Source organism: Cyprinodon tularosa, unplaced genomic scaffold (genome assembly GCF_016077235.1).
Source record: "Cyprinodon tularosa strain WSP-4 unplaced genomic scaffold, ASM1607723v1 ctg533, whole genome shotgun sequence".
In the NCBI taxonomy this organism is placed as follows: domain Eukaryota; kingdom Metazoa; phylum Chordata; class Actinopteri; order Cyprinodontiformes; family Cyprinodontidae; genus Cyprinodon; species Cyprinodon tularosa.
The window spans coordinates 298,871-323,095 of NW_024039267.1; the positions used below are offsets into that span (position 1 = coordinate 298,871).

At 39.2% G+C, this 24,225-nt stretch overlaps 1 protein-coding gene across 2 annotated transcripts in view; it reads right to left on the reverse strand.

Moving 5' to 3' along the window:
• Positions 1-24,225, reverse strand: part of pld1b (phospholipase D1b) — an 83,334-nt gene that overhangs the window by 31,466 nt on the left and 27,643 nt on the right. The window contains exon 1 of one of the 2 annotated variants that reach the window (XM_038304408.1): positions 20,087-20,293. The exons of the other annotated variant lie outside the window; for it this stretch is intronic. The gene's annotated coding sequence lies outside the window, so the exon portion shown is untranslated. Of the gene's footprint in view, positions 1-20,086; positions 20,294-24,225 lie in introns of those variants that run through there. 2 annotated transcript variants of the gene reach the window in all.

Below are 24,225 nucleotides of genomic sequence, written 5' to 3' on the forward strand. Positions count from 1 at the left end.
CCAGTATTTAAAGAAACGGAGTGTGCAGGTCGGCGAATAAATTAGTTTCCCCAGTTTAACCATTAGACCAGGGTGGGCAATTCCAGTTCCTGAGGGCCAATATCCTGCAACTTTTAGTGGTGCTTTTGGTTTAACACACCGAGTAATTTGATCATTAAGAAGACTCTGGAGGAACTGACTGCAAACCGAGGAGTTGGACCAGAAGCACAACAAAATTTACAGGTTAGTGACCCACAGAACCTGAAAATGGACCAACCCAGCATTGCAAACCAGTTATAAAAAAAAAAGTCTGTGCTTTCCTAGCATCACAAACCAAAACATTCAGAGTTTGCCTGAACCGGATCTATGTGCTTTGCAGGGATTGAACTAAAATGAAATCATGAATGGGAAAGTTCCCAGTGCTAACAGTTTGTTATACTGTGGGTCTGTTTATTGTCCAAAATCCTTGAGAACTTTAACAACAAATAAAACCCCAGTATGTTTAGAAATAAACCTGGTGGCTTTCTGCCAAAAAATGTACACAGGTGATAAATACCCATACGAGGAGTTTTATTCGATAAACTACTCTCCATGTGGATTTATAACACTATGTGCAGATTTAATACCATTAAGCCCCCCCATATATCACCACCATCATTCCATGCTCCCTCTCTGCATGGATTATTCTCTGGATTATTATGCTCCTGTAGCATCTCTCCTACACACATTTGAACCCTTTTCTGTGCACTTAAGTAAACTTTTGTCACTTTGAGGGTGAAACCAATGTGAGAAAGTACACTGCCTGTGATTGGCTACTTTTCAGGAAACCCCGCCTGTACTGTTTTCTTCCAAGCCGTGAATAGTTAGCCATGAATCTTCAAGCTAATGGATGTCCTGGACAAGTTTATGTCAAAAATATTATAACAAAAAAAAAAATTTATAAGATTGTTTGTCTTTATATTTAAGTGTGAGATTATTGCAAACCAATAAATGAGTTGATCTTTTCCATATCTCTGACACGGCTGCTATGAACGGCTCTGTGCAATCCAGGATTATTTCCTGTTGCCATTATTGTTTCTAACTCCACTGCATTTCCCAATGTTCAGGTTTCTGGGTCAGTTTCCAGTAAAAATGCCTCAGTCATCCTCTTCATTCATGAGCGAGGTCAGCTGCAAACATCCGCAGGTTATACGGCAATGTATTTGGAAATGAAACCCTTGCTTCACTACTAATCTGGGATGTCTGGATTAGAGCTGCATATGATGCAATCTGAGATGAGGAGGTAAAAGAGGAAGAGAAGGATCACAAGAGGAAGAGAGAAACTGGTCAAAAGCCCAAGATTTCCAGGGACTTTGAGGACACTGTTAGAAGCTATGCTAATCTATGCATGGGTGATTTACAGCCAGTTTTTTCCCTTTAATCTCACTTTTCTCTCACCTAGTAACGGCTGATAAACCACATATGCCACTCTGTCCACATTCAGACCTGAAAATAATTTTTTTTTTTTTTTTGGTAGATAAACAGAAAGAGGAAATTCAATACAACCTCAAACAGGTTGCTGTAAAATTCAGGGCCACTAACCCAGATTTAGATTTTTCTTTGTCCATCCAATCCTCAAATATCACAGAAGAACCCAAAACCGGCCGATTTACACCGCGGAAAGCAGAGAAAATACCGTCCACCTGCCTTTCAGAAATCAGAATCCTAAAGCATGATTTGTCTATAATCTAAAGCTTCAATGGTTCACTTCCCAGTAAGAGAGAGTATTGGCTTCCACAGAAAGTGAAATGGTGGTTTGCCTGCGGTCTGGCTGCTTTCACTTCCTCCTAAAATACACAGCAGGAGTCACAGCAGCAATGACCCCAGAGTTTTATCAGCAGACTTCCAAATCCTCACTCTCCTGTTAGACGCAGAGGGAGATTTAGAAGCAATGCTATGGATAGACAGTAAAAACTCACACAAGGTTTCATTTAGTAACTCTCTTTGGGTAGAGATAACCTAACATATTAAGATTTAGATTATTTATATAACACCTGTTTACAATATTAGCATCGTTTCTTTCAGTTTCTAAGACTGAAACTCCAATATTTCTTGGAAATCTCATAGTCTGCTGATAGAAACACGCCACTTCTGTTTAATCTGTTCTCTGTTTGAGAAACATCGTCTATCATTACACTGTGGAGTTTAGGAGAAAGCTGAGACTATTCCAAGAGAATGTTAAAATTTATTTAACATCCTCAAACAGAGAGATAGAGCCCTGACTGGGCTAAGCTCAGTACATAGATTTTTACAGCAACCCCCAATAGACACACTCTCCCTTGGAACTATCCCACCCCTACATAAAGAACTTTCTCACACTTCAATATTTGGTTATTCCTAAGAAAAAACACTTCAATTCATCAAGGACATAAATTTTAGCCAGATAAACATGGCATGAATCTCTTATGACCCTTCCCTCACCCTTACCTAGGGTAGGGAGCCAACTGTCATCCCCAATCTTAACTCCATAATGGTGATCTGGTTGAACTGTAAAGTGCCTTGAGATGACATGTAGTGAATTGGCGCTATAGAAATAAACCTAATTGAATTGAACTAATACAGCTAAAAAAATAGAATACTTGAAAAAAGGGTTGGATTTTTTTTTCTATTATGTTTTTTAAAAGTATGTATTTATTGTCGCTCTAGCAGGAAAGAAAAACTTGTTTCCTCTATAGATAAGGTATAGAGAGTAGAATATTTCAGGCCTTTATTTCATGTAGTTCTAGTGATTTAAAAGTAAAGATGATGACAGAAACTTCAGTATCCAAGAAACATAGAATATTAGATCAGATCATTAAAATGATCTTTTTAACAGGAACGTCAGCATTGTTCTGGGTCTGGGCTCCCAGTTCAATGCAGCGAAGGATCAGCCTGTGGTTCTGATGACGTCCAAAAGAAGCTTTGGAGTCACCTCTGTTGTTGGTTTTGGTATCTCCTCTTCTTCTTGACCGTCCTACAGATTCTTTGTGAGGTTATGTTCAGGCCCGTTTGCAGGCCAATCATGAACAGTACACCACGGTCGTTAGAGCTGCTTTTGATACCCTTAGTAATGTGGGTCAGTATTAAACACACTTTAAAGCGTTTTTGCCAGAAACTTGCATCCCAACCCTCAGAGGAACTCTCAACTGTTTTCCTGCAACATTTTGTGACGTTTTCCTCGTGATAATAAAGAGCCCTGATTTTCTGATAGAAGATGACTCTAATCTGACCCTCTGAGCCCGCTGATGCTGCAGGCTGGTGACAGCATGCAGCCACCATGGTTAGTTTAATGGTGCGGAACGATCTCTCATGGTCGTTAAAGGCTCCATTATATCAATCAATCATGTTTGGAGAAACATAGAAGCTGGTTGGATGCATCCCTCTAATGACCACATTTTCTAATGGCTTTATGCAACCAGAGGAGGCATTTTATCACAGATAAGATCAGGCTAATGAAAAAGGCTAGAAAGATCAGAGCCTTAAATAACATGAAGCCCATTTCATCACGTTTGATGTTCAGTCTGAAGCTAATCTAGGTGTGAAAGGGCTAATGTGCTATAAAGAGAAAGTTAAGGGAGTATGTGTTTGCTGGAATATTTCTTTGTGACAGTCAGTGGGGATCATTTCCTCCAGTTTGTTTATTTTTCGTTAAATGTTGCAGCTGGCCTTCTGCTGCTCCTCTTCTCTAAAGTCACAGATTCTAGTGACCTCATCTTACACCTCAAACAACTTAGTAAGACCTCCTGTTTCATTTCCAGTCCCCTACTCTCCTTTTACGATGCTCATGCTATAGGGAACCGCCTCCAGGTTGGAGCCCTTGGCAACCGCAAGAACGCGCCAAAGGCAGCGTCCTGCGGCACGCATGGCCTCAGTAAACCTTTCCCTGATGAACGGTTTGTACTGTAACTGAAATCTCAATTACAATGTAAATTGTAGTTGCCAATAAAGAAATTGATTGATTGATCTCAAGAATCGACGCCAGTGACTAAAATTCTTCACAAATCTTCATCAGAAAAGCAAAATCTAAATGAGTAATTTTTTCTTAAAATGAGTGCATTTGTTCTTGAATTGAGGAGGTAAAATAGACATCTTGCCAATGGAACAAGACAATTAACTTTTAAAATAAGAAAACACAATACATTGTCTTATTTCAACTGCTTATTATCTAAATATCTTATTTCAAGATTAAAAATATTAATTCCATTGGCAAATTATTTCATTAACCTACTCAAATTAAGGGTAAATACACTTAATTTAAGAAAGTTTTATTTATTTCTAGATCGTTTTTGCAGTGCAAGATCCTGATGAAGCAAAGGAGACATGAACACATCACCTATATCTTTAAATCTTTTTACTCCCCATGTTGAATACAAAATAGCATTACTCAGCTACTTTGACAGCATTGCTCCATATTGTTCTAAAGAACTTCTGCTTAAAAATGAGCCCAATCTGAGGCCCCGTCCACACGAAGTCAAACCCTGGCCTAAACGCACAAATTTTTCACCAAACCAGCCTCTCATCCATACGAAGCCGGCGTTTCGGGGGTCTGTAAACGATCTTTTTTTTATTCAGCCTTCAGAGTGGGAAGATTTTGAAACGCCGTTTTCGCGTTTCCATCTTTAAGCTCTAACCGCATTTTTTTTCTTACACGCATGCGTCATAGCGTCGCCTCTAAACACGCATGCGCGACACAGTATCACAACAACAATGGCGCCGTACTGTGTTGAAAGGTTGCTGCTCATGCTACTCACCCTGCTGTCGGGCTTACAACAGAATCTTCTTCTTCTGGAATATCTCCAGGAAGAACAGAGCAATATAGACGACATAGTTCAGCACCTGAATTTGACTGAACCACGAAAATGGACCCGCAGGGCAACCATGTATAAATGTTAGTGCGCATGCCCAACATTTCGTCGCCTATTTTTGCTTTGGCACCACAGCGCCACTTACAGGCCTGGCATACATTTTGCAGCGTTTTCATGCATTCGTGTGGACGATCACATTTATTTTACGTCTCCGTCTTTATGACAAACGTTCTGGAAAATATCAGCGTTTCGTGTTCGTTTTGACTTTGTGTGGACGGGGCCTTAATCTACTGGTAGATTTAAACAGTGACTGTTTTAACAAATTCATTGTAGTGGAATAAATCCTTTGTTTTATAGCTTCCTGTTAGCATCAGTAGATAGCTGCATTTGCCTCTGATCCGTTCTATGTAGCTGGATGCTACCAAGTAGAAACTAAACATTGGTTTCTGAGACGCAATCTGTACTCATGGGGTTTGAAATTAAACATATTAGCTTGAACATTATTTTTATAAATTGAAACTTAACTTATTGGTTTGAAAATGTGTTTTGTTGTACTGAAAATTCAGTCAGGCTTCTTCTTACTTTCAGTTCTATAATATAATTTCAGTTCAGTGTCTTTGTGTTGGTCCTTTAGCCACAGAGTATTTAAACACAGATTCACAGATGGTCGTTTCACATCAGATTAAATGTTCTTTATGACATTTGAAGCTGCAGCAGATGAGAGTATATTCAGCTGGGCAATGTCATTAACAATATTCAATTATAACGCATAAACAGGGTCATGTGAATCTAAAAAGGGAAAAAGGATGAGCTTGGACTAGTTACGTGTAGTGGTTAGCTAAAAATGCTAAGTTAAGAGTTTTCTGGAGGTGTTAGGTTGCAACATTTACATCCATCCTTGGTCCAACACAGCTGAATCAAATGGCTGAATTATCTCCTCAGTGTGCTGTCGGTTCCTCCAGAATCCTCTTAATCATCTAATCACTTGATTCAGGTGTGTTGAACTAAAGGCACATCTAAAGGTTGCAGGATACCAGCCCTCAGGAACTGGAATTGCCCATCCCTGCTCTATCATAATATAACCAAAGTTTGAAGAGTCTAGGTATAGTAGTTTTTAAACTAGAGCTTAAAAATGCCAAAGCTATGCCACTCCTCCCAGCCTATCCAAGGCTGACGCTAACTGCACAACCCAATCCGTACCATTAGCATGATTCCTACCATCAGCCCATTTCTGCATATGCTAGGGTGACCAGACCGATTTCCGGCGACAGTCCCCGTTTTCGACCACCTGTCCCCGGCTAAAGCTGTCCCCAGAAATATCCCAGATTTGACCATTTCATGAATGAGGGGGAAAATGTTGCATATAAACTGTTATTCGGTAGAAAGAGAGCATGCTGTGCACAGACACAGATGTTAAGGTATAGATGAGGAGCAGAGCGCACCAGTTTTAAAACAGACGAAGTTCGTTATCACAGCCGGCTGGCGCAGTATTATTAAATTCATTCTGCAAAACATGCAGAAATGAAGGCTTAATTTAATATGACATTAAAAATCCATTCATCCAGCATATGCACAGTTTCTGCCCAAATATTTTCTTTTTGTTGTGGATTTTTGTAACAGGGATAACTAGGATTATATAATCTTTATATTTACATCCTATCAAAAATGATAACAGCTTATTTAAAACAAAAAGCAAAGCTGCATCTATGCACACATGAATAGAAATAGGTTTAGGATTGAGGAAAACATATTCCTGTTAGGTTTCACTGTAACTTTATTAAAGGACACATTATTTTTATGCCCTGAGAGCTTATTTTTCAATCATCTGTACGTATAATGACCAAACATGGATTTTGGATGTGGCTGCTTCAAGCTGCTCATGAGAATGATCCAGATTTATAGATGTCTTTTAATTGTTGTGATTTATCTGAATATAAAAATCTTACCTAAGTTTTTTGTGACACAGAATATAATCCAGGCTGCTGGAGGCAACTCAATGCACTGCAGCTGCCCAGGATACGGTTTAAACAACTGGAGGCCATTTCATGTTACAGTTATCAGTATGTAGAAAAAAAAACATGTTTTTAAATTTGCATATATTTAAAAATCTTTCATTTTGTTTTTTTGGAAAGGACACAGAGGGAAATTCCCACAGACTCTTTACTGATGCAAACTGGCCTGTCCCTGAACACGATGTTGGTTTGCTCACAAAAGAAGAAGATGGCACTAATAACCACTATTGATTGATTAATATTATTTACCTTAGTAAATGGAAGAGGCACATTCCTAAATCTCACACCTTTGAAGCAATTTTTGTTTAAATATTAATAAATATATAAAAATGGATGAAAACAATGTATTTATTTTTCTCTATGAGCTGGAAATGTCCCCAGATTAGATTGCAGAAATCTGCTCACCTTAGCATATGCAACCATATATACATCTGTGTTAGGGGTGGAAGGGTTCACAAAATCCACGGTTTGGTTCACGGTTTCGTGGTCACGGTTTTCGGTTCGGTATATGTTTAGTGTTACACCGAAAAATAAAAAAAATAATAAAAATTAATGAAAAAATAAAAATTTATGAAATTAATGAAAAAAATCCAAAAAAATTAATGGATTGTAATTATTTTTAATGATCCGCGGAAACCCTGGATCATTTCCGTATGTTTTGCTGCTTTGAATTTAATCATCACATGTACTCTACGATCTCCAAGGAATTCAGATCGGACAGGAGCCACAGCGGAGGCTGTAGGCTTTGCTTTGAGCAGCCCGTCTGGAGCACAGCGGGACGGAGCGGAGCGCTGACGGAGTATGTGGGATTTCAGGGTTAGCCTGACATGTTGGTCATGTTGCTGTTAGCATAAACAAAACGTGTTGCACAATGCTTGCACACTGTTTTTATCCACAACTTTCTTTCCGCCGTCATCGTAGGTCACTCTAAATGCAAAGTGGTCCCATACAGCAGACCTATAAAGTGCTGCTGGCGCGTCTTCCAACTCCAGTTCTTTCCCACTCGCCATACCCACACAATTCTCCATAACAACTGGTTTTTTTCTGCTACACCCGGCTACGCTGCTTCGCTTCTTCTTCTTGTTTATTACTGGTGGTTGGCTTTGGTCGCAGTACCGCCACCTTCTGCTCTGGAGTGTAAACGCTTCACCTATGAGAAAAAGGAGCAGCGCATGAACCGAACGAAACACACGCGAACCGAACCGAGACAGTCAAACCGAACGATTCGGACGGTTTTCAAAAACCGTTCCGTCCCTAATCTGTGTTGTCCACAATTTTACTTTAGAAAGAAAACCTAAATGGAATTTGTTTTCTTTCCCTAAAACTAGTAAGTGTACTAAACTACATTGTATAAAAGGTTAAAGGAGAAGTTCGGTTTTTTACACTTTAAGCCCATTTTCTGTAGTGTCCAGGATGAAATCGAATGATCGACACCAAAAGTTTGACAATTGCTCCTGTCTCTGCTTTTTGGCTCATTTAGAATCACCCCCTGGCTGCTTTAGAATGGCTTCCATAGAGCATGTCCGATAATGTCCTTAAAACAACCTTAAACGTTCTTTTTTTAAAATATGCTACTCACCGGGTCGTCAGCGCTGTTCAATGACGTTCCAAAAAAAGTTTCGTGAAGAAAAAACGTTCCTGTAGTGTTTTATTTAGCATTTTGTAAATCCCATTGAGTTCTGTAGGAATAGTCAATATTCCGCTGCCACCGGAAACGGAAATGGGGCCTGTTTACACAGTTGTAGTCTTTTCGCTTCACTCTGTGTACTCCGACGTCGAGAATCAAGAATCCACCTTTCGTATTCCATTTTCAGAGTTTTTTAAAATGTTTAACAGAGACGTTAGCACCTCGACGTCGCAGTACACAGTGTGAAGCGAAAAGACTACAACTGTGTAAACAGGCCCCATTTCCGTTTCCGGTGGCAGCGGAATATTGACTATTCCTACAGAACTCAATGGGATTTACAAAATGCTAAATAAAACACTACAGGAACGTTTTTTCTTCACGAAACTATTTTTGGAACGTCATTGAACAGCGCTGACGACCCGGTGAGTAGCATATTTTAAAAAAAGAACGTTTAAGGTTGTTTTAAGGACATTATCGGACATGCTCTATGCTAGCCATTCTAAAGCAGCCAGGGGGGGATTCTGCATGAGCCAAAAAGCAGAGACAGGCCCATTGTCAAACTTTTGGTGTCGATCATTCGATTTCATCCTGGACACTACAGAAAATGGGCTTAAAGTGTAAAAAACCGAACTTCTCCTTTAATAATTTATCTTCCGAGAAAATAATTGCATTTAAATCCTTTATGTTTTATCACTCTTCTGTACCCGATCTTTCCAGGAAATAGGATCCTACACTACTTTCTGGTGCAAACTATTTCAATTTTGTATTCATACAAAAATATCATCTTTTTGAGTTTTATTTTTGCCTTTCATTTTAACCTTATGGTAGCCTATATAGGGCATAATATGCAAGGGCATAAAAGAGCATATAGGGCATAAAATCCAAGGCTAACGGCAGCCCCATGCAAGGCTAACAGCAGCCCTGTAAAAGGCTAACGCCAATCCCGTGAAAGGCTAACACGAACCTTGTGAAAGGCTAACACCAACCCCGTGAAAAGCTAACGCCAACCACGTGCAAGGCTAACGCCAACCCAGTACAAGGCTAACACCGACCCTGTGCAAGGCCAATGCCAGCCCGCGCAAGGCTAACGGTAGCCCGCACAAGGCTAATGCCAGCACGTGCATGGCTAACGTCAGCCCTTGTATGGCTAACGTCATCCCGTGCAAGGCTAACGTCAGCCCGTGCAAGGCTAACGTCAGCCCGTGCAAGGCTAATGCCAGCACGTGCATGGCTAACGTCAGCCCTTGTATGGCTAACGTCAGCCCGTGCAAGGCTAACGTCAGCCCGTGCAAGGCTAACACCAGCCCGTGCAAGGCTAACGTCAGCCCGTGCAAGGCTAACACCAGCCGATGAAAGCATAAAGACAGCCCGTCAAAGGCTAATGTCAGCCCGTGCATGGCTAACGTCAGCCCGTGCAAGGCTAACGTCAGCCCGTGCATGGCTAACGTCAGCCCGTGCATGGCTAACGTCAGCCCATGCAAGGCTAACGTCAGCCCGTGCAAGGCTAACGTCAGCCCGTGCAAGGCTAACACCAGCCCGTGCAAGGCTAACACCAGCCCGTGCAAGGCTAACGTCAGCCCGTGAAAGCATAGACAGCCCGTGAAAGCATAAAGACAGCCCGTGAAAGGCTGAGGCCAGCCCATCTCTGCTTTTTCAGCAGAGGAAGTCGTCACCAGCCTCTCGTAGGAAGGTTCTCTCGGTGTCATTTACTAGTTCCAGCCTCACATTTCCCAGTGCCGGCCGCCCAGTAAGTGGATCCAACTCTGGCTATACAGACCCTTGCTTTGAATAATTCTGCTATATAAGAGCAAAAAAAACTGTAATGTAAAAACAGTGGCTTTACTGGTCCAACCAGGACGCCACAAAGAGCTGCTCTGACATGCATAAAGAAGGCCTGATGTTTGTAGTATGCAAAGCATCCAGCACAGAGTGGCTTGGTTCTCTCCAATGAGACAAGCACTCATTGTTAACTGGGGTTGAGCAAATGGCCAGTCTACCAACAGCTCCTTGTTGACAGAGGTGACACAGCATTAAGACACCACAAAATGTCAACGAAGCGTTAAGGAGGTGGTGCAACAGAGCTGAGGTGGTTTGTGTTCACGCTTTAATTACACCAACATGTTCTTTAATGCAGAACTAACACAATAACAAAAACCTCTGAGCTAAAACCCCAAAATTGTCTGAATGAGGAACCGATTTGGACTGCTTGCTTTAAAACAAATACCCCTTAATAACGTTTTTTAAGGTTAAATTCAAGGTCTAAAACGCACAGGACTGCTAAACCAACCTAGGAGAATATTCTGGTTAATAATCACATTTACTTCAAAGGCATAACTTAATATAGCTACAGTTTATCCATTCAGACTCTCTTTGGTTAGGAAATTCAAAGGAAACATACCAATGTTTGCTTTTTGTAAATGGTCAGGTGGCCTTTCAGTTGTTTCAGCTCTTGCTTTATTCTTATTTAAGGCCATTATGTGAGGCCATTATATGAACAAGCCTGGTAAATTTCATGCATGTGAAAATTTTAAGCACTTAGAAGTAGACCTGCACACACGAAAGTGAAAAAAAAACTTAAACTTTTGTTGCTGTTGACCAATTGATGAGGGTTTCACTGACTGATCATAAATTAGAGCAGAGTTTGCCACAAACTGCAGTGTCTAACTTCAACATGGAGGAAAACACCTTTACTGCATCCAATTATTCTATGTTAAATGATTTTCGTCAATTACAATAAAAATCTTCTGACTTTTCATCCTTGCTGCCTTTTCTGTCTCGAACTGCTTTACAAATCTCAAAATCTTTCCTGTTTGATAAATAATCATATTATTTGAAGCCATGTGACAAGAGAATGGGATTTCTCAACTGGTGTGGCGTCCTGTTTGTCCGGTTTAAGGGCGGGGTCGATGACAGGCCTGACGACAGGCTCTGTCGTTTTTCTCTCCCCATACACTGAGCCTTTAAAAGCGTCTTATTCTAGCAAATGACATATAGGTTAAAAAAAAAAAGTAAAACTATACTAAATTTTTTAAAGCCAATTCTGATTATTTTCACATCAGTCTAACCGATACCAGATCGGCTATGTGCTGCCAATATTTTTGGCCTGATTCTTAGAGCCTATCTGGCTTTTTCTACATGACAGAAATTACACAATAACAAATATCACACAAGTCTCAGTTTGAACAAAGGAAACATTTGATAACGAATCAAAAAATCAACAACGGATTGCACAAGGAGGGAGCAGCAATGTATCACATGATCTCAAGGTATGGCTTCTAAACGAACTAACAATCCCGCCAACAAACGGATGACGCATCAGTTCATTTCCAGTCAACTAGCTGGGACTCAAACCTGTGTTGGCTGCATCGAGGAGCTTCAATGCTCCCTCTTTCTATAGTTTATCCTCTTAAAACCCACCGAGTCAACGGTGACCCGTTTTAAAGCACTTTAATAACTCAGAATGCATGAAAATTACACTGCTAAAATGTTTACCAATATACACATGTTAGACATAGTTGGGAAGCTTAGATTCCCCACAATTCAACCATTTTATGCACCCAAGCACAATGAACACAGATATAGCAGCATGTCAAAATGTAAACATGACAAAGCAGCCACAACAAGCAAGCATGTCTTTATAACTGCTGTTCAAAGAAAGACAGATTATTTTCAAAAATAAAAAAACAACTGAGGTGTTTGTTGAACAGATGCAGCTTGAGTGATTTACTCATCCAATTTTCATGTTTATATTCAGAAACTAGAAGGTGTTAGCTTTCAAATTAATGTTTCACACATGTAATTTAGGCTTACATTTCCTAAGTTATTTGCTTTTCCATTTGGGTATGCAAAATAGGCCAGAATTTCCCAAAATGAGGGCGATGTTAATCTAACCTCTCAGCTTCACTTTGAGTTCTGGTCTTTTTTTCCCGTTTTCTTGTGGATTGTTCCATAAATTACAAAAACTATATTGAATAAACATTTGTTCTCTTTAGATTTTAAGTTTTCATCCAGAAAGGAATGTGATAACTTCTTTCTTTGTAACCCTCATGTATGGAGACGCTGAAATCTGAGCAGGTGTGATTTTATGTCTACAAAGCGACTTCAGTTTTCCAAAATATCTACTTTTTTATTGCTACGGTCTGATTTAAATAGTTATTTTCTGCAGTGACGTTGTGGCTTTCAGTGTTGCAGTTTGTCTGGTGTCTAAAACTGTACACAGTCCAACTAATACTCATATAAAGAATGCATGACTGTCCGGGGATCTTATTCTTAGATAAATATATAATGGCTTTTACTGCAGTTTCATCTGTATCCGATGTGTCAGATTCCATATGACAGAAAAAACAACAAGATGAAATCAAAACAAGGGAATCTTTTTAAAAGCTGTGAATTTTGTGCTTTACTTAAGATACGTTTCAAACATCTAACAACAAATAACCCAGATACAAGATGGAATGATTATATATACCTATTAAAGTAATTTCAAAACATATGAAATAGGATAAATCCAATAAAAAAATAAATGCAGCTGTAACTGAATTACAATAACATGACCAAAGAGATACAACATGACCACATTTCTTCTGTTCTCTCTGTGCATGCCTGAGTTCTCCTTGGGTACTCCAGTTTCCTCCTGCAGACTGTTCCTAACTGCTCTGTTTTAATCAGCCTTAGGTATTAGTGTGTGTTCATGGGATTGGCTGCAAAACAGAGTATAGCAAAAAAATGTTCAGAAAAAAAACTTTTGAACTTCTTGACTGTTGGTGTTAAAAATCAATTCCTTGGAGCTAAGAAATTAACATTTAGTGCAGCCAAGTAAAAAATAAATTAGTATAAATAAGTATTCCATTATTGCAGCAAGCAATGAACACGTCTTGTAAATAGTCTTTAAAAAAATAAATTAAAATATATATGAAAAAAGTTTTAATCAAAAATAAAGTTTTTTAAAGGTAACTTTGCTGGTTTTTCTGCTTTTTTTTCTTTCGAAATTTGGTTTTCTAATTTATTTTTTATGTTTTAAAATTTGAGTATTGTTAATCTTATTAAAAAAAAAACATTTTTTTTTCTTTTTTTTAAATCTCTTGCTTTTTCAGAAAAAGATTTATAAATTGCATAGTTTATAAATTGTGTTTTATGGATCACATTCAGTGTAATACTCTTATCTTAAGGGAAATTGAGATAACCAAGTTTTCATACAGAGGACAACTTTTAAATATTTTCTACCTTTGAAATCATAGGCATTAGATATCAATTTTATCTATAACCTACAATAAACAGCCACAGATAATTCTAAGATTGTAAAAAAACATCTCTTTCATAATTATAAGGTTGTTTCAAATCGATTTAAGTAAAAAAATAAGTACTGTCAGAGTGTTTCATGTGGTTGCCAAGCAGTTAATGCTTTCTGCACATTAGCTATTCCCCTTCATTTATGCAACAGGCCGGTACAACACTTACATAATACATAAAGTAAAAGTACCAGTGCAAGGTGATCGGCTCATTGTTCAGTTGGGACTCTTAATGGCTCCATTAATGATGTGTAACACACAGTCACTCATGTCTGGACCTGCTGGGCCTAACTCGTTTGACTGGAACCAGCAGGAGTTTTCTGTCATACCTCACTTTATAAAATAATGTATGGAGGCACATGGATTATGAGGTAAATTAACTGTGTGGTAATCAGGTGCAAGTTCCAGACTAAAATAATTGATTAAAAGCTAGATTTACATTCAGTTGATATCCTGCTTTGTAATCCAGGGCGCAATGATCTGCAGCATAAATCTGCGGGAAACCAGAGCTAGTCTCCTCTTTGCTCTGACTGCATGTGGATCGGTCAGGACGAGGCAGCTGGAGCTCTTGCTAACATTTACTGTTTACATTTGCTTAACTCTGAGCACAGCCACTACATTTCTCTCTAATTGCCTTTTTGCTGAAAAAAAAAAATATCAAAAGGCTAGAAAGGCCTGAAGTTTTCCCAAATATAGCGATAAAGAATGTTGCCTCCAGTTTTCCTTCACTAGTGAAAGCAGTGCACTGTAGCCACCAGTTAGATCAAACACTAACCAGCTGCAGAGCAGGACAGACAGGAACTGAAAGTCTTGGTTTAATAACTACCATTTCATGATATCTAAATTCATTATAATCAGAGTTTAGAAATGTTAAAATTATAAAGCAAGATCAAATTCTATAGTATGGTAAAAAAAAAAACAAAGAAAAACAAAGCTGACTCTGATCCAAGGCAGACAGTTAAAAAAAAAACCTTCCATGAATTACGTCTAATAAAAGTTCAGTCAGATTTAATGTCAGACTGAAAAGTTGAACGTTTCAGTCTGACATGTATGTAAATATCTTCAGGCTTCATTTGAAGGTGCAACATTTCCTCTAAGTCTCGTTTTTCTGACTCCAACGCCTCCTCAGGAGGTAAACCGTGTCTGTCCGCAGGCGGGTGGGAATTCCTTGGTTCTGCTGAGTAAATATTCAGTTTGTCAGAACATGTCTGTGAGGCTCTGATTCCTCTATTCAGTTATCCAGGGATCATACGCATGGCCATTTTGATCTCTGCATTTTTTCAAAAATAATCACCTCTATATCAAAATAACACAGAAATGCAGAAGATAAAGAGCAACAGATTAAAGCAGCTTGCAGGACGAATCCCTTTAAGCCCATTAGGATGAAACCTGAGATGAAACTTTGACAATAAAGAGAAAAAAGTTGACTTTAAAACTAACAGTGTTTAAAATAATTGATGCAGACAGTCATGGTGCTGGGTTTATGTCAGGGCCACTGAGCACTCACATTAATTGGGTACAGAGTGGACTATTACCCCCTCTCTCTCACAGAGCATCACTTGTCAGGCAGAGAGTGGAAGCTAATGGCCACCAAACACACATGCTTCGAATGTTTTAAAGCTTACATTGATATGTGGAGAGGACAGGTTGATCAAGAAAGAGTTTCAGGTCATAGAAAAAGAGAAAGTGAGTAAAATGGATAAAGGACCACCTCCTTATCAGGAATTGTAAGGTTAGGAGAAAATCAAACATGTTTGAAATTCAGTTGGCCGTCGTAGGTTCGCATCAGAGCATCGGGCTGTAGTGTGAGAACATGCATTGTGAGCTGTGGACTTTTAAACCCTGCGATTTTGTCGTACAGTTTGAGCTGTAGCTGCGTGGAACGATTGCAAATTTGCACAGTGTATGCCCGTCGTAGGTACCAGATCTGCTCTGGGCCCTGCCCCTTCTTATGACATCATGTATGGCAACTCCACTCGCACAAACTGTAATGAACCCGCCTTAAGGGTCAAATCTCTTTTGGAGTCTTAACATATTATTACCTTTATTTGCTATTATTTTACATTTCATTGGCGATCTAAAGTCGCCACAAGTAGAAAACAATCATTGTCCATCTGGAAGGAAAGTACTGCCTTCTAAAGGGCAGATTATACTTCAGCAATCGCACACATCAAATGTCGCTTGCTTCTGGTCGTGAACCGGTTTTGCTGGTATGCTTCTGCACCTTTTGTCTGGAATTTCTAGGGATGCACAGCAGTTTCCCGCCAAAGTGCAAGGGGAAGCCTATTTGAAAACTCGCGAGGAATTTGGTGGATGGTCACGAGAACTTTGGCGGCGCTAGTGGGAGTGTTTATCCTTCAAAACAACAATGTCGTGTCTGCACGATATTACTGTCATTGAGATGGATCTGGAGTTGCTAGACATCGAAGAGGAACAGGTTCTCTTCATGGAGCGAACCTCCTAGATTAACCTTCCATCGTAGTTGTCCATTGTAGTTGTTCCTCGGTTCTTAAAAATGGAGCGCCCCGGCACCGAATCGAGAAGGACGACCACACAGAGGCATACCAAGGACCAATCACAGCAGCGTTTTGTCTGTGCACTTCCACTTAAGGTATGTGCAGGTTTGCGCAGCTCATCTATGGGTCAATAATCCCTCTAATTAATGCCACTGACATATCACCTCAACACCTTCTGATTAGAGATCTTTCATCTAATTTAAACCATTTAAAGTGCAGAGTTCAAATGTAATCGCCTTAATACAAAACACTGATGTGCAAATCCCCCAGAAGTCCCCATTTCTGCATACTTTCTCTCAAAGCTGACAGATTTTCTTTGGATCTTTCAAACAGATTTTGATCAAAGGCCTTTGAAGTAAGGGCTTTGGGTGAAGTTTCGCCCACTATCAGGCCAGTAAGTCAACATTTTTAGTTCGTTAGACTCTGTGTCAGTAACAGCATGTCTCAAGGAAACTATTTGTTTGTATTTCCTTAGTAAAATCAGTGGAAAAAACAAAGAGAGCACAGTCTGGTAGACCTGTTAAAGCTTAGCTCCAACAAGGGGATTAGCAAAAAGACCTTAGCTAAATTAGTAGTCAGCAAGGTAAAATATCAAGTCTTTTTGGATTCTTTCCCCCATATTTCCTAAAACTGTGATTAACACACATTTTGTTAATATTGCACAAAAACTCATTTTAATAGCCATGCAGTTAACTTCCACTACCCTTGTTATGGGGGTTTGGTGGGCAGGCAGTCAACATGGTTACCAGTCTGATTATCGAATGCTAGGACTGCAGTAAGCTCAGATTGGGTAATATCGCAATAACAATATGACTTGATATCAATGAACACTTAATGGTATTATTGGGATTTTTTTTTCAATCTTTGCACGCAGCAACAGCTCGTACCACAGGGTTTCTTCATACAGAGTTCACAGCTCATGATGTCTGTGCAGCACGACACTCTGATGCGATCTACCTGCTCACACTGTACGTCTAAAAACCCCGTCGGACTCAGCCCCACAGTGAGATGGCGCTACTCGGACTCATCCAGAAGCCAAACAAGTAGAAGATGAATATGAAGCTCGCTAGAGTGAAACGCTGCCTTGGCAATTTGTGCAACTTTGTGCTGAAAGCCCTAAAAAGAAAAGGTGACGACGTATTTGGACAAAGACATGGCTGAGCAAATGTGGCTACTACGGTCTGTCAATTTTACAGAAAGAACTACATTTCACTGGCACCCCCACCATGTTTCTGTGTTTACATCTGAGAGGAAAAAGAAGAACTCTTGTTTGCCCACTGAGTGATTTGCCCACGACGGTCGACTGAATTTCAAACATGTTTGATTTTCTCCCGACCTCACGATTGCTGATCAGGAGGTGGTCGTGAGAGGCGGATCGCCACTCGTTACCCCCTGTACACTACACGTCGCACGATCAGGCTGAAAGTCGGCCCGATCGAAAAACTCTCGCACGACTGGAAAGTCGGCCCGAATAGGGTACAAAATCGCACCATATATGCCCAGCTTAAAGTGCCCACTTGGGGTCACGGATCAACAAGCATGGTGTCCAGAGTCCAGAAGCTCAACACAAAAATGATCATGATGAACTTAACTTCTGTTTTTACCAACATAAAAACCACTTAGAGACTAAATCAAATACGTTGGTTGTTGATGCTGTTTGTACTACTCTTATACCATTTGTTAAAAGATGTTTTAAAAATACTTCTATTTAAACAAATAGTTTTGGTCATAAGTACATTCTTATACTAATTTGTGAGTTTAGAAGCCAATAGATCTGGGAAGGTTTGGTCTAAATCAGGTGTATCCAATTAAAAATCAGCGGGGTCCGAAGAAAGAAAATCAACAACCAGTAAAGGTCCTGGGATATTTATTATCATAGTGACACACAAGGACCTGATCAGAGGAAAAGTTCTGCTCTAAAAGAAAAAGCCTTCCTTTGAACTGCTGTGATGTGAAAACAATCTGCAGGAGGTGAAGGGAACTGATGCAATGGGCTGTGAAATCTCAAACGTCCACAGATAGAGCCACTCACAGTACAGGCACAGTCAGCCCCACTGTGTGGGAACCTTAGCAAGTCACCCAGCAATCAGTCTTGTCATTGTTAAAACATTTGGTGTTGGTGTTTTAATTAAAACCTGTTGGATGATCCAAAGTCTTAAAGTGGCATGGGATTTTTTTGTTTGATCTTTTTTTTTTTTTTAAAGCAGAAAATCCTACAAGATCTCCTGAATGTTGGTTTTCCTCCTTCATGAAGTCAACATCAGAGGAGTTACCAATCAGGGACTTCATGGCAAGCGGTTGGTAATTGTTGCTGCATGTGTAACTTTTGTATTATTATGTAAGAGACCAGGAAATGATGGAAAAAGAACCATGGCTAGCTGCTAATGTTCCAAACGCCACATCCACCGTAGAAGCATACAAACCAGTCAAATCCTTGCGCGTACCCTAGCCATAAATAAAAATGCATATAAAAAGGGTTCCAAATTAGCTTTATTGACTAAAAATGAATTTGAAGTCAATTTCAGTAGGAAATTATAAGTCAGATACAAGGTAATGACTCCTCTAAGGTCACAATTAACAACAACAACAACAACAACATAGGTATGCAAAATATAGCTGCATGTTTTATACCAACACCGTATTGGCTGATGGGAATTTTTCTATCATATCTATATCAGTTCAATGAATAAAACTGGGCCCATATTAACAACTATCTTGTTATCAGTTGTGATATTAAAGAAGAGAATTGCATATGATATATAATAATACTACAGCAATGATATGCCAGGCTCTGCTGGAGGTTTCTTCCTGTTACAAGGGAGTTTTTCCTCTCCACTGTTGCTACTAGCATGCTTAGTGTGAGGGATTGCCTTCGAATCAATGAGTCGATGCAATCTACTGGTTTTTCTTAGAAAACTTTGAATCAGTTTGACTGTATGATCTGGTTGAACTGTAAAGCGCCTTGAGATGACATGAAGATGTTGTGAATTGGCGCTATGGAAATAAACTAAACTGAATATATAAGCTAAATTCTTAAGCTCTGCAAGTCGACTAGTATATTGGTTTGCATACAGTCACCTATTGCTTCTGCTGGTTGACAAGCTGATTGTTATCCAACAAACCTTGCATGGATTAATGACCATTGTCAGATTTTTTTTTACCAAGAAATTTCATTCAATTCTATTCAAATATACTTAACTGATCCCAAAGGGAAAAAAACAAAATTAGTTACTTATTATAGGGGTTTCTTTGAAGAGTTCTTGCAGATGATGATGGCTGTAAACAGAAAGGATCTACTGTAGATCTATGGCTTAACGACAGTTTACAAGTTTTTAAGATGTACGTTAATAATAAATGAATAAAGTTCTAAACAACAAAAGCCTTGATAGCGAATAAAAGGACAACGTTCAAAAGGAATCATCTGTCTTTTTGAAAGATGAATATAACCAGGAAAGGGTTGAATCAGGGCTGTTCCACAGTAGGACGTACTGTAAAGAACAGGAATAAGAAAGCACATTAAACTGGCTTTAGGAGGCCAAAGTTGGCAAACAACAAACACAAAGGCACTGCCCTGTGATAAATTGCATTTCTCCAACACAAGCCTGTACACATTCCACTGGAGACAAAAGTCTAATAAACCATGCAGGGAGTTCTTGGCAGCTGCTCCAACAAATCCGTTTGGCAACAGTAGTGAAGCAGAATAAAGCTACAAACAACCCCTGCAATCGGCAATAAATCGTTATACAACCAAACCAGTGCAGAACCCTACATTTGTGTGAGAAACAGCAGCAGAAGCATGAGAGCTGATTAAAGTCTGCTCCATGCCGGCGGCATCACTGACCTGAGCTCGCAGACTCTGAGGGACACCAAGCATCTTCGTAATCCTCCTCCTCTACTATTCAATGATCAGAAATTTCACTTTCAAAGAGAGGAGCACCTGGCAAGCCCTTTGCAGCCTTACTTTCAACCTTCTCACACTCACACACATTCATGCACACACCTTCCTGTTGCAGCACACACCAAACCACAGGAGCGCAGACAGACAGGCTGAGAGTCTGCCTAAAATGCAGGAGAGGGAAACGCACAGCAGTGAGACTCTGGTGGGCGGGACATATGGAACAGGGATGTTATGATTGGTCAGAGGAGCATGATGGAGTCAGACATCAGCCAATGAGAGAATAGGGAAGTACTTTCTGGGTAAGGCACCTGTCTGTGCAGCCACATTTATCAGGAAGCAGTGATGAAACTGTTCAGCAGATTGCAGTGTGCTGTTTCATTGCCAAGAGAAAGGACTCAGTTAATCTCCTCTTAATTCATAAAGTCATCATTTCTGAGATTGGTCTTAAAATTACTCTAAATGTAATTTAAAACTGTCACAGCAAAAGACAACTGGCAGCTCCTACAACCACTGACTAATAAGAGTGTTCTGCACATTGAGCCATGCCAGTAAAACTGTAAACATTATCAGCAGTCGTAGTGTCTATCAGTTAAGTTCGGTAGCCTATAGAAGCCACAATCAAAGGTGAGTAGATGATTTAAAAGGCATAAAACACATTTAAAGCTTCCCTTCAACCAAAACAAATAATATAGAGTTGAACTTTACTAAGGAGGGATAAATTTGTCTTTAAATGTGTTATAATTGTTTTGTTAGTGGCTAAAGATGTAAACTTCAATTGACTTCCGGACATAGTTGATCAATGTGCTGGTTGACTTTAGTTACGTAAACTTCCTAAACCAACTTTATTGATTGGTTTGTTGGATGGTTGCAATACCAACCAACCGTGCAACCAACAAAGAATATCTTCTATGAATAGTATTTTAGTATCTTGCTTGGTTGGTTGGTTTGTTCTCTGATTGGTTGGTTTGTTCCCTGGTTGATTAGTTGGTTGTTGTTTTTTTCTCTGGTTGGATTGTTCCCTAGTAAGTTGGTTGGTCGGTTTGTTCCCTGGTTGTTTGTTTGATTGGTTAGTTTATTCTCTAGTTGGTTGGTTGGTTGATTAGTTGATTTGTTCTCTGATTGATTGGTTTGTTCCCTAGGAAGTTGGTTGGTCGGTTTGTTCCCTGGTTGTTTGTTTGATTGGTTAGTTTGTTCTCTGGTCGGTTGGTTTGTTCCCTTAGTTGGTTGGTTGATTAGTTGTTTTTTTCTCTGGTTGGATTGTTCCCTAGTAAGTTGGTAGGTCGGTTTGTTCCCTGGTTGTTTGTTTGATTGGTTAGTTTATTCTCTAGTTGGTTGGTTGGTTGATTAGTTGATTTGTTCTCTGATTGATTGGTTTGTTCCCTAGGAAGTTGGTTGGTCGGTTTGTTCCCTGGTTGTTTGTGTGATTGGTTAGTTTGTTCTCTGGTCGGTTGGTTTGTTCCCTTAGTTGGTTGGTTGATTAGTTGTTTTTTTCTCTGGTTGGATTGTTCCCTAGTAAGTTGGTTGGTCGGTTTGTTCCCTGGTTATTTGTTTGATTGGTTAGTTTGTTCTCTAGTTGGTTGGTTGGTTGATTAGTTGATTTGTTCTCTGATTGATTGGTTTGTTCCCTAGGAAGTTGGTTGGTCGGTTTGTTCCCTGGTTATTTGTTTGATTGGTTAGTTTGTTCTCTGGTCGGTTGGTTTGTTCCCTTATATGGTTGGTTGATTAGTTGGTTTGTTCTCTGGTTGGATTGTTCCCTAGTAAGTTGGTTGGTTGGTTTGTTTGTTCCCTGGTCGGTTGGTTTATTCTCTAGTTGGTTGGTTTGTTTCTCTGGTCAGTTGGTTGGTTGGTTGGTTGATTATGAGATGTTTGTTTCGTTGGTTTATTCCCTGGTTGATTGGTTGGTTAGTTCGTTACCTGGTTGGTTGGATGGTTGTTTGGTTAGTTTTTTTCCCCTGATCAATTAGTTGGTTGATGGGTTGGATGGTTGGTTTGTTCCCTGGTTGGTTAGATAGTTGTTTATTTAGTTAGTTGATAAGTTGGTTGCTACTAGGACTGGACAATTTTGCTTTGCTTTCTTTCCTCCAAAACTGCAATTTCATTCTAATTCTCTTTTATGCTAACAAGCACATACAATTTAGGTCTCCAATGCTTCGTTGCTTACACAGACCTAAATGCTTTCCACTTGAGTTTATCATTACTGTACTTTGAGGGTATGTTAAAAGGTGCATACTTTTAGCTTGCATGCAGGCTAGCCGCAACTCAATCTTTCCTTCTATGTAGCGGCTAACCCACAATAAGGTTAATACTACTACCTAAAGGGCTAGAGTGAGAAAGGCTCTAAACCAGGGGTCACCAAGGTGACCCTCATGGGCACATGTGGTGGCCACAACGTCTTCTGAAATGGCACAAATCACCAGTAGGCTAAGATTGAAATGTTATTGTATTCTTTTCCTCTTCTTTTTTAAACCTTTATAGAGCATTTCATCATTGTAATCATGCAGATCATTTAAGCATTTTTAGAGATTTCAAAATCACAAATAATAACGAAAATCAGTAGTTAAAGGAAACAATAAAATTATGGTTATTATGTATGAAGTTTAGGTGAACATTGACCCCTTCAGTTCATAGGTCAGTATTGGTAGCCCTCCCTAGGACTCAGTACCCAGGAAGTAGACCTCAGCCTTAAAAAGGTAGGTGACCCCTGCTCTAAACACAGTAAAGGTTGCTGACAACCTTGGTCAATGATCTACATTGGGTTTTGTAATTTAAAAGTACATATAGTGAAATATACTGTCTTAGTGTACCCAGTACTCTAACAGTATCTTAACTCCAGTGACCTGCTGGTATCACCACACCCAGCTCTGCTCTGAATGGGTTTAAATCCCGTTCAGACACACCTATGATAATTAGAACAGATATCAACTGTAACCTCAGCCTTCTGCCCTGGAAATCCCCTTTTACCTGTCAGAGATGTTGCCTGATCAAAATTAGGAGGTCCATGTTAAGGGAAGCTGTAATTTACATCACTAACTTGTACTTGAATCTGAGTCTTAGTATTAAAAAAAGGTCTGCAAAATTTAGTCAAGTTTGTAGATTATTGTGTTGAATATTCCGGACATTCATGTTTAGAACAAGTCCTGGGCAGCAGATACTCAGCAGATGTTCTTGTCTTTTTAGCACTTTAAGTTGATCAGTTAGTTGGCTGCTATTATTTTATTTGCAATTTAAGAACAAGCAAAAAGCGGTCGGTTGTTTTGAGACCTGAATTCCAGGAATGCGGTTCCATATTTAAACCTTTGCATCTAAAAAAGCTCAGCATTTGTCGCAATATGAATCTACTATAATGTAACCACATTAACACAAGACTATATCTGTCAACATAAACAAATACTTTGTAAAAATATTTATAAATATTTATATAATAACTTTGATAGGATGACCAAACGGATGCTTTAGAGTTTACATACACTTCCTTTAGAAACAGGAAAAAAACAGCTGCCAGTAAAATCAATCGAAAATGACAAAAGTAATAATTTATAAAGATTAAATTAACTAAAGAAGTAAACATGCCTGATGGAGCTCCTGAAATAACATTTTGTTGAGCAACATTTTGTGGCAATCGCTGAAATCAGGTGTTTCCTGTAATGTACAGAAATGTTCAGTCACACTTCTGCACCTGTTGACAGGTAAGTTGGTCGACTGTTCATGAGGAATGTACTTTTATTTTATCAGGGATTTTTTTTTTTTTTTTTGGAATATTCTTAACAAAAAAAATATATATATATTTTATTTGACTAAATTATCATTTAGTATTTTTTATTTATTATTACTTCTTTCAGTTTTGTATTATTTGAAATACTTGTGTGAATGTATCATTATCTTTAATAAGATCATATAAAAACTTCATCTGTATGTGTTGTAATCTTGATGTGTCATGTTGATGATTATATAACTATACTGTAATTCCTTCCACTTGAGCTACCTTGTTATTTTTAAATATGAGACAAAACATTTTATGCAAAAAATGCTCTATTAATGGGGTATGCTAATAATAACCATTAACATGCTCCCAGATAAAGCTT